Below are 8,775 nucleotides of genomic sequence, written 5' to 3'. Positions count from 1 at the left end.
ATGGGGGGGGGCGGGGGGTGGTGGTGGATGAATGAGGCCTTCCAGATAAGTTCAGCCAGTCTGGGGAGGCTATGAGGTCATTTGTTGCGATGCCTAACTGCCTAAGCATTTGTTTATTTGTTCCTTTGTTTGTTTGTTTGGGTTTCCTAATGCCTGACAATCAGGAAATTTTACAACTTCTCAGCCTCCCAGGATGGTATCTGTGTAAGCTCAGCTCATCTAATATCCAGTCTGGAAGTTCTTGATTGTCTGCAACTTGACCTCTGGGCATGGCCCTGAGATATGTACATTTGAGGGTCCCATGGGAGTTTCTGGGCCAAGTCCTGTTCATCCATCAAGCCTAAAAAGGATTCAATCGTTCGTTCTGGATTGGGAGGGCCATTCTCCTAATTGATTTAGGATATTCAATGGTGTTTGCGGTTACTGGATATTATAGGGGCTCATTCTCCACTAATCTATAGCTCAGGGACAGGCATCTTCAAGACAGAGAAGCAGCTTGGTGTGTTCCCGCAGCAGCATTCCTTGTCTCCGCTGAACCCACTTTCCCTCCCTGCCAAGTGGGCCTGGCCTCGTGAAGCCCTTGCATGGTAGCAGGAAATACCCTACCCTAGGCAGACCCAAAGGAGTCAATTTTTGGTGGAAGCTGGCCTCAGCAGAGGTCAACTGCCTCCGACAGGCGAGGAAATTGCTGACTGTCCAGGTGCTTCCGGGTGCTTGTGGGTCAGGACAGTCACTCTTAGGACTTAAAGACGCTAAGACCCAGACAGCGGGCTCTAAGGTCACTGCAGCTCAGCTGGTAGCTTCTCCATTTTGATAAGCATTATGGGGTGTCTTTTTTGTAGGTTTTCTCACCTGATGAGCTTCAGGCAATCCAAACCACCCATGTGATGCCCTCTCTTAGCTGCAGAGTACCAAGGGGTGGCAGACACAGCACCCCCTGGAGCACTTTGTCATAGCAATTTGCAACCACATAGACCCATCTGAAGCCACTGGTGTGGGCAGCAAAGAGGCACACACATAGAGGCATCTCTGAGAGCTCCAAAGCTCTCCAGATTGCCAAGGACAGTTATAATAAGAGAGGCTGCATTTCTCCAAACCTGGGTGCTAGATAGGTGTCATCTTCTCACCCTACGTGGTTATGCAAGTCCTATGGCTGGTAAGAACCTGGAGGGATAGGCAAGGTCCAACTTATCCTGAAGCCGGTGACGTTTGGAGGTCACTTCTAGGAGCAATGTCAAATCTATGTTCTCAAGACATCTCTCTAGGCTCTAGGGAGTTCTTCACTCATGTGATTAAAAGACCACAGAAAGCTCTGATAAAGTATAGACACCCTCATTGTAATGAATGTGCTCGTACACATACACAGTTTACATGTGGTTCGGAGGGTTCACAGTCACCTGAAGTCTATTTATAATCTCTGGAGTGGTCCAAATACGGAAGGAGAAGAGCCCCTGTAAGCTCTGCCTTCCCCCCTTGCTCACCTGTTGCCTGTTTTTTGTCTTAGGTACTTATTTGGATTGAATTCTTCTTCCTTTTTTTAAAGATTTTATTTATTTATTTGAGAGAGAGAGCATGAGAGGGGTGAGGGTCAGAGGGAGAAGCAGACTCCCTGCTGAGCAGGGAGCCCGACGCGGGACTCGATCCCGGGACTCCAGGATCATGACCTGAGCCGAAGGCAGTCGCTTAACCAACTGAGCCATCCAGGCGCCCTGGATTGAATTCTTCTTATACACCTGCCATCTGACAAAAAATACTTCCAGCCTCTTCTGCTATTCCAGGAACAAAAGATTTCATCTTTTATTGGAGTCCTGGAACCATGTCATTTAAAATACCTCTAGCAAGAATGTGGGGCTGGGGGTAGAGAGATGCTGGTTCTTGTTTTTCAACTCCATCTGCTTCCTGGCAATTGTCTCCCCATTAGGTGGAAATGTGTTAGCACCTCTGTTTAATGCTCTCCTCAAAGACGCATAGCCTGGGACTTCCTTTGTCAAAAATATGCCATAAAAATGTCCATATGTGTATGTCAACAATTCAGCTTCCAAGAAGTCCACTTTATATGAACTGAATTGTAGTTCAGAGTAAAATTCTAATATAATTATATTTTGCTCTGCCTTCTTCAGTAAATACTTTTGAATTTAAAAGAGATATTTAGAAAAGCGTTGTGAGGGGTGCCTGGGTGGCTCAGTCGGTTAAGCGTCTGCCTTCGGCTCAGGTCCTGATCCCAGGGTCCTGGGATCGAGCCCCACATCCGGCTCCTGGCTCAGCGGGAAGCCTGCTTCTCCCTCTCCCTCTGCCTCTCCCCCTGTTCATGCACTCTCTCTCTCTGTATCTCTGTGTCTCAAATGAATAAATTAAAAAAAAAAAAAAAAGAAAAAGAAAAGCGTTGTGAGACCTTCGGAAAGAAAGTGCCATTTATATGCAGCAGCACATTACAATTATAATAACAATTATGTTGCTGCTATTCCATCATGATTCTGACATTGTCCCTTCTACCACTTATACCCAGCAATTTTCTCCCTGCCATCCCAAACAAGGAAAGACAGCTTTAAGTTAGCTAAAGACAGAAAAATAGATCTTTGGGGTGCTGCCTGCCATGACAGCTTTATGAGGTAGAGGATAGCTTTTGAATATTATCTCACATAAATACACTGACCGGCTCACACCAGCTCACGAAAGCCGATTTTTGAATATTCTGGAGTTTTGTTACCTGACAACTGTTTTAGATGACAGAAACCAATGGGATAAAAATGTTCTGATTTCTTCCTGAGTTCTTACTATAAGGAAGACATAGAACTGGATGCTATTGGGCAAGCCAAATACCTCTTTGCCTCACACAAACACATAGTCTGAACGGACTACCGGAGGGGCTTCGGGTCTCCCCAACGGTATAACCTTGATGAGCCCTTGTCATACCTTGGGCCACTACAAGATATACATGAAGCAACTATCTGTTGAATGAACAAATACATGGATAAGTGTTAAGGCCCAGTGCTTCCTAGCTTGGGAAGATCAATTTCATGAGAATTCCGGCCGCTTGTGTCCAGATTAGGAGAAAGGAAATGTCTCTGTGATGACCCTTTGGGAACCGAGATCAATAGTTGTGTTTTCTTCTCTTCTTTTGGCCTTTGCCTCTGCCTGTCTAGCTTCTCTTAATTGGTTACAATGTAAGTCATGTAAAATATTGCTCAATGTATATCTCACCTCCTTCGTCATAGATTCATTGGCCGTATAGGTGTGGCTTTATTTCTGGACTCTCTATACCACATGATTTCACTATATATGGAATCTAAAAAACAAAACAAATGAACACACAAACAAAAAACAAATAGACTCTTCAATACAGAGAAGAGTCTGGTGGTTGCCAGAGGGGAGGGGTGAGTGGGGAGATGAGGGAAATAGATAAAGGAGATTAAGAGGTGCAAACTTTTATTTACAAAATAAAGAAGTCATGGCGATGAAAAGTACAGCATAGAGAATATAGTCAATAATATTCTAACATTGTATGCTGACTACACTTACTGTGGTGAGCCTTGAGTAATGTATAGAATTGTCCAATCATGGATGTCTGGATGGCTCAGTCAGTTAAGTGTTAAGTTAAGAACTGTGACTCTTTGCCTGAGGACTTTCCCTGGTCACTCTGCCTGCCCCCTAAGACTAGAAGTGCCAGGGAACTGATGCTTCCTCCCTTACGTAATTAACCTTCATCTAAATTCCCCAGCTCTTTCACCCCTTGGGAGAATAATTCTGAGTTTCATGTTCTACACTGGAATTAAGCTCCAGTTGTTCACAGTGGTAACTGTTGATAACTTATTCTTCATTGTCTTCTTTCCCTATCCCGTGTCAATTCCCCTCTCCCTTACTGGCCTTAGCAGAGATCACCTGCTCAACTACTTGTTCTGGAATTCATCCTCAGGGTCTACTTCTGAGTAAACCAAAGATAAAACAGAGACTATTTCCCAGGTCCCACAGTTGGTGAATAAGAATCCAAGCACCAAGGCACAAAGGCTAAAAACTCACGCTGTGTGCACCCAACTGGGGCATCCATTCTCCCAGTGGTGAGGGATCATTCCAAGTTCTGATACAAGGCCAGTAGTTTGGTCACTAATCCTTTAGACATTGTCTAATAGCACATAGAGATACAACAGATCTGTTGATTTTTTTACCCTTGAGGAACGTTCAGGTTTGTCTTTGTAATATACCAAGCCAAAGGGAGGAAAAGGCAGTTCCGAGAATTAGCCATGAGTTATGGAGTATAAAATGCCTCTCAAACCAGTCACTTCAAAAATCTATTATGTTGTAGAAGTCTGATCTGGATAAAATAAGAAGATGGGTGATTTGGTTCTTAGGAAACGGACCACTCCTATTGGAACAAGATGCATAAGCAACATAAAATAGATATAACTCCTCTGGTGTCCTTTATCTCCATTCCTCGGGGCTTGTGTTTCAAGGATGGAAAAAGATAATCTTTGGGTCAAGAGTAGAGTTCACATGTTATTCTTGAACTACAACACTAGTGATGGATTACAGATGGCTACAAATTCTTTGCCATTTTTGTCATTGAGAGGTGGAGTATAATATCCCTCTCCTTGAATCTGAGCTTCTATTAGTGATTCAGTTGATAACAGGACTTCTGAGTCTAGGTGATTTAGAAGTTTTGCAGCTTTCCTCCAGGCTTCTTGAAAAAGAGCTGCCATGTTTTCAGGAAGCCCAAGCATCCCCATGGAGAGGCCATTGTGAAGAGGAGCCAAGATATCCAGTGGACAACCATGGTTGAGATCCAAGCCAAATAAAAAAAGTACTTGAGCAAGACATCTTGGAAGCAGATTCTCCAGTCCCAGATGACATTTCTTATCCTGATGAGTTTATCAGAGATGAACGGTCTCTGTTGAACCTAACTGAATTTCACATTAATGAATAAAAAAAAATATTGTTATTGTTTTAAGTCACTGAGTTTTGGAGTTCTTTGTTATACAGCAATAAGCTACACGCCAAAGTAGTAAACAAAAAGCAATATTGCACTCCCAAAGAGATTGTGGAGATTAGGGCCGCCAACAAGGACTAAAAAAAGATGGAAGGATGGTGATTTTTGCTATGTCCCCATTTATTTCTCATATTTGCCCTATGCAGAAACAGATGAATTTTAAAGAATGGTAGTGGGTTTTTAAGATCTCAATCAGGTGTTGGCTCCAATTAAAGCCACTATTCCACATGTGGTTTTATTGATGGAAGAAATCAACATAGCTCCTGGCACAAGGTAAGTGATACTGATCTGACAGATGTTTATTTCCCTATACTTGTTAATAAAGACCAGGAGTTGGCAAATTACAGCCCATGGGTAAAATCCGGGCTACAGTGTTTTTTGTAAATAAGATTTTATTAGAACACAGCTATATTCATTTATGTATGCATTGTCTCTGGCCCTTTTGTGCTACAATAAGAGTTGAATAGTTATGGCAGAAATGATATGCCCTCAAAAGCCTAAAATATCTATTTTAAATGAAATAAAAATGTTTGTTAACCCCTGGTAAAGACCATCAGAAGCAATTTGCTTTCAGCTGGCATGGTCAGTAATATGTTCTCACTGTCCCAGCTCAGAGCTAGTGTAATTCTGCAGTAACTGTAACTGTAATATGCCATAATCTAGTCCACAGGGGCCTAAATGACTATCCATTCCACAAGACATCATGCAGGTACATTACATTAATGATATCATGCTGACTATACCTGGTGATGAGGATGAAGTAACTATTCTAGATATGTTGTTAAGATACTTATATACCAGAGGGCAAGAAATCCCACAAAATTCGGAGGCATACACCCAATGAAATTTCTAGAGGTCTAGTGTTTTGGAGTGTGCCAAGGTATTGCTTCAATATGAAGGAGAAGTTGCTGCACCTGACTCCTTCTAGCACTAAGAAAAAGGCACAATGTCTAATGGTCTTTTTTGGATTTTGGAGGAAACATATACCTCATTGGGCATGCTAGTCCAATCCATTTACAAGTGCCATTAAAATTAATTGTGAGTGGGGTAGAGAACAAGAAAAGTCTCTGCAGTAGTTCAAGGCTGTCATGTAAGCCGCTCTTCTATCTAGATCCAGTATATTCCACCGTGCTGGAGGTGTGTGTGTTAGACAGGGATCCTGTATAGAGCTACTCACCTGTTACGTAAATCATAGAGCACACATTTAGGATCTTAGAGCCAAACTGTGACAGTTTCTTCAGAAAAACTCTTCTTCTTTTGAATAGCAGTTTGAAACTGGAAGCTTGATCATGGACCATCAAGTTATAATGCAACCCGAACTAACCATGAAAAACTGTTGTCAACCCACCAAACCTCTAAGTTGGGCATGAATAACAACATTTCACTATCAAGTAGATGTGGAATCTATGAGATCGGGTAGAAGAAGTTGAATGAGCCAGTGATCCAGATCCCTAAGTTCTCTAATGCTGGAACTCACACTCATGGCCTCATGGGATGTTCTCTGTGACCAGTGGACTCAAAGGAAAAGATTTGACTTTGTTTATGGAAAGTTTTGCATGATATCATGGTATCATCCCAAAGTGAATGGCTATATCACTACAATCACACTCTGGGGTGGCCCAGGAAGATAGTGATGAAGGAGAATTTCCCCAGTGGGCAGAACTTCTAGCAGTGCCCCTGGTTGATCATTGCATCTGAAAGGAAAGATCGCCAGAGGTATGAATCTACATTGCTTCATGGGCAGTGGCTAATGGTTTAGATGGATGATCAGGGACTTGGAAGAAACATGACTGGAACATTGGTGATAAGAAAGTCTGGGGAAGAAGTAAATGGATGGAACTCTCTCAGTGGACACAGAATGTCCCATGTAAATACTCAGCAAAGCTCAAGCTCAGCATAGAAGGATCTTGATAATTGTCAAGGTGACACATTCTGTGGACCTCTGTCAGGTCCCTTTCTTTAGTCACTGTCTTTGACCAATGGGATAATGAACAAAACAGGCTGGCAGAGATGGAGAGTATGTGTGGGCTCAGCAACATGAATCTCTACTCACCATGGCTGATCTGGCTATAGTCACTGCTGAGTAACCAACCCCTCTGAAAGCAGAACCCCACGCTGAGCCCCTGAAATAGCACCATTTCTATGGAATCAGCCAGCCTCTGATGGTAAGTTAATTACATTGGACCACTTCTGTCATGGAAGGGGAACTCTTTTGTTCTCACTCCATAGAAATTTACTCTTCATACAGATTTGCCTTCCTGGCCTGCAATGCTTTTGCCAAAATCAGTGTCTGTGTACTTACAGAATTCTTATGTCTTTATTCACCATCATGGTATTTCATAATGCTTCACTTCTGGCCAAGGAACTTATTTTACAGCAAATGAAGTGTGGCAACAAGCTCATGCTCATGGAATTCACTAGTCTTACCATGTTATCCATCACTCTGAAGCAGTAGAATAGTCCTTTTGACAATTCAGTTACTGTGCTATGTGAGTAAAGACACTCTTTGGAATAGAGGTAATGTCCCTGCAAGGTGCAGCAAATTCTCTAAATCGTCAACCAATATATGTTGCTGTTTCTCCCTTACCCAGGATTGTGGGTCCCAAAATCAAGGGATAGAAATGGGAAAAGCTCCTCTCACCATTACCCCTCATGATCCACTTGCAAAATTTGTTATGCCTGCCCTGCAACTTTGGGTTTGGCTGGTCTAGAAGGCTCAGTTCCCAAGGGACAGATTTTCTGCTAGAAGATCCAGCAATAGCTCCATTAAACTGAAAGTTGATACTGCATGCTGGCCACCTCGGGGTTCTCATGCTAAAGAATCAACAAACAGACATGGGGTTACTGAGCTGGCTGGGGTAATTACGGCCATTGGGGAGAAATTGGATTACTACTAGACTATAGGAGTAAGAAGTGTATCTGGATGAAGGGCATCTTTTATGCTCTCATGTCCAGCAACAAAAGTAAATGGAAACCAACCCAATGAGGCAGGACTGCCAAAACTCAGATCCTTCAAAGGTGAAGATATAGGTCACCCCAACAGGCAAGGAACCATGCCCAGGTACTTGCTGAGGACAAAGGGTGGGTGGAATGGGTAGTGAAAGAAGGCAGTTATAAATATCAGCTATGACCATATGATCAGTTGTAGAAAGTAGGGTGGTAAGAGTTATAAATATAATACTATAAATATTTCTTGCTTTTATAAAAATATATTTGATTATATATTAACTAATTCTTTTTTTCTCCTCTAGCTACCAACTAAAATAAAATGTGGTAAAGGTAGTTATCTTTTCTTTTAGTTTCATGGGGCTGCCATAACAAAGTCCCACAAACTGGGCGGCTTAAAATAACAGAAATTTATTCTCTTAGAGTCTGGAGCCTAGAAGTCCAAAATCAAGGTTATCAGTAGAGTTAGCTCCATTTGGAAGCTCTGAGGGACAATCTGTTCCAAGCCTGTCTCTTAGTTTCTGGTGCAACCCAGCAACCTTTGGTGTTCCTTCGTTTGAGATGTATCTCTCCAATCTCTACCACCCTCATCATGTGGCATTCGTTCCTTTGTGTGTATCCAAATTTCCCTCTTTTTATGAGGACAGCAGTAATTGGATTAGCCTAATCCAATATGACCTCTTTAAGAATTTGATTACATCTGCAAAGACCCTATTTCCATATAAGATCACATTTACAAAGGGCCTGGGGTTTAAAATTTCAAAAGCACATGTTTTGGGCAAACATAATTCAATCTATGATATCCTTATATCTCAGTATTTAAATTATAGGATATCAAAGACAGAGTG

The sequence above is a fragment of the Neomonachus schauinslandi genome, chromosome 6 (assembly GCF_002201575.2).
Source record: "Neomonachus schauinslandi chromosome 6, ASM220157v2, whole genome shotgun sequence".
NCBI classification, from domain to species: Eukaryota; Metazoa; Chordata; class Mammalia; order Carnivora; family Phocidae; genus Neomonachus; species Neomonachus schauinslandi.
The sequence above is the reverse complement of the archived record's forward strand: the minus strand, read 5'-3'. Positions refer to the sequence as shown.